Genomic DNA, 2515 nt, shown 5'->3' with positions numbered 1-2515 from the left:
CGGGCATCCCCGCACGCCCCGCACCCCTCACACGCGGGCGGTACCCGTGGGCGGCGGGGCCGCGGGCGCGGAGCTCCGCCCGTGCGGCCCCGGGCGCGGCGGCACCGCGGGGCTCCCCCGGCACCCCCCGCCCCGCCCGCGGGTACCGCCCGCGTGTGAGGGGTGCGGGGCGTGCGGGGATGCCCGCGCCGCCGAGCCGCTGTTCACTACAGGTATTGGAAGGGCGAGAAGGAAATCCCCCCCTCCCTTCCCCTCCCGCACCGTGTGTGCTCCCGGCTCCCGCCAGGCCTGCTGCCTTCCGCGCAGACGGAGGGGAGAATGGGGATGTTGCAGAGGCCGCTGGAAGGTTCCCAAAGTCTCGCAGTCTTCGCCTCGGAATTGCAGCTGGGCTCCCTGAGTGAGCCGTGGAGGAGGCTCAAGCAAGCTGAGATGAGCGCACGGGCGGTCTGAGGAGTGTGGGATTCCCTCTCCCGCTGTCCTCCGGCCAGCCCTCCCACAGCTCATGAGTGCCTGCAAACCACTGCCACGCACTGCCCGTGTAGCACCCCGTGCTCCCCTGTTTGCTGTCATCATGTGCCGGGTCTCAGTTTTCCCTCATGATTTTACGAGAAAGGCTTTCCTCCGCGTCAAGCAAAAAGCGTATAAAACACCCACAAAAACAAACAGTGCTGCTGAGTTTTATAGCCGAGGCAGGTTCCCCATCCCTTTTCCCCTACAGCCTGTCCTCTTGGACTTTGTTAGTGAACTGTGGCGTTTGGACACCTGGGGCCTTGATGGCCGACCACTGGGAAGGGACAGGAGAGGCAGCAGCTACAGCTGAACAAGTTATCTGGGGTGAGCTGAAGAAGCAGTGGAGGAAAATCTAAAATAGTTTCACTGGATAGTCATAATAAGGGCGTTGCATTGCCACGAACTACTCGAGTCAGTAATGCAGTGGCCATATCTCAGGCTATATTATCCTGTACCACAGTCTGCACAAATCCAGGCTTGGAATGAGACCTCCCCCCCCAGGTGCTGTACCAGGATATGATAAAAAAATCGTTCTGCCTTCAAGAGCTGCCACGAAGAAGTAAGCAAAGGGGTGACTGAGAGCAACAGCAGCGGTGACACGTGATTTCAGGGACAGCCTGTCAGCACAGCAGACCTACAGTCTGAGGGGTTTCTGTAACTGAGGCAAGTGTCATGTTAAGCAGATGTTCACATTTGCTTATGTCTACTCAATTAGAAATTCCTCATGGGCATGGTGGTAGAGGTAGGTCTTTAGAAATCCATGAAGGGCAGCAAGGCTGCAGCTAAAGGCTCGGGGTGGGCGTATCAGGCAAAAGGAGGTGCAGGAAGGAAACAACAAAGGAACCTGCATGAGAAGCACGTGAGCTGGATGAAGGCCAGTATTGCTGGCAGGGCTAAAGGGATCGAGTTAACACACAGGATATAGGAGCAGCAATTATAGCCATTAAAGATGGAGGCGACTGGCTTCAATGTGAGATGGACAGGGGTTATTGCAGAGATTTTTGTTTGCAGTTTCAAAGTGTTTGTTTCTAAATGAATGTGAAATGGATACATTTGTGAGTATGAAATGAAGTGCTACATGTCCTCATTGCTTTTTTTTTCCCCTTTTTTTTTTTTTTTCCTTTTGCCACTGGACTGTATGCAAATTAAGTAAATTATTATAAAAGTAGTAACAAAAACATATTTTAATTCCAGTGAGGCATAATCAGTTACTCACTAGCAAACAGTATCGGATTCTCCTTAGGAATCCCTGTGTGGCTTGTGTTCAGACCTCTAGAGCTTGCAAAGTCTATAAGTTCTGACACTATTATTCTGGTCCATAACTCTGCCTGGCTCCCCCCATGATTTCTTATCTCCTTTTCCCCAAAAATGGCTAGTACATGACAGTGGGTCATGGCTGCCTGCCTGTGCAAGGAGATTTTATTCCAGGGTAAAATTCAGGCCTATTATCTTAATTATTTGTGGTTCTTAAAACAAAACAGTTGTAGCAAAATGCAGGGACTTGAAATGTTTGGGCAACTGCATGAAATGCAGGCGAGTAGTGGCATCTCAGAATTAGTAGAAGTATAGTTTCTTTAGAAAACTTCTTTCTTTTTCTTTAGCAAAAGCCGTTCTTTGTTCTTCCACGCACAGTCCTTCCCCTTCCGATGTCGGCTCCCTGACCTGACTGGTTCACTGAAAGAAGGGCAGTCATCAAAGGAACGACGGTCAGACCACGGCTCTGCAAGGAAATCGAAGGTACTCACAGGGTCACTTCTAACAGCAAGTGCACTTCACATTAAAAGGTGTCTAAAGCCATAGAAAGTAGGGCCATACCGTGGGGCTGGAACTCCCCACACCGTTGTCAACGGCAGGGTCAGGCCCACACATCCAGAATAATTCCCACTTTGTGAGTTTTGCTGTGATACAACTCTGTTTACATGCTTGGACTTCTAACCACAGGGCAACTGATGACAACATTTTAGTCTTTGTTTCTCCACTAATTTCCTCCAGATTTCAGTGGTCA

Source organism: Corapipo altera, unplaced genomic scaffold (assembly GCF_003945725.1).
Source record: "Corapipo altera isolate COAL_440 unplaced genomic scaffold, ASM394572v1 70, whole genome shotgun sequence".
NCBI lineage: Eukaryota > Metazoa > Chordata > Aves > Passeriformes > Pipridae > Corapipo > Corapipo altera.
The sequence above is the reverse complement of the archived record's forward strand: the minus strand, read 5'-3'. Positions refer to the sequence as shown.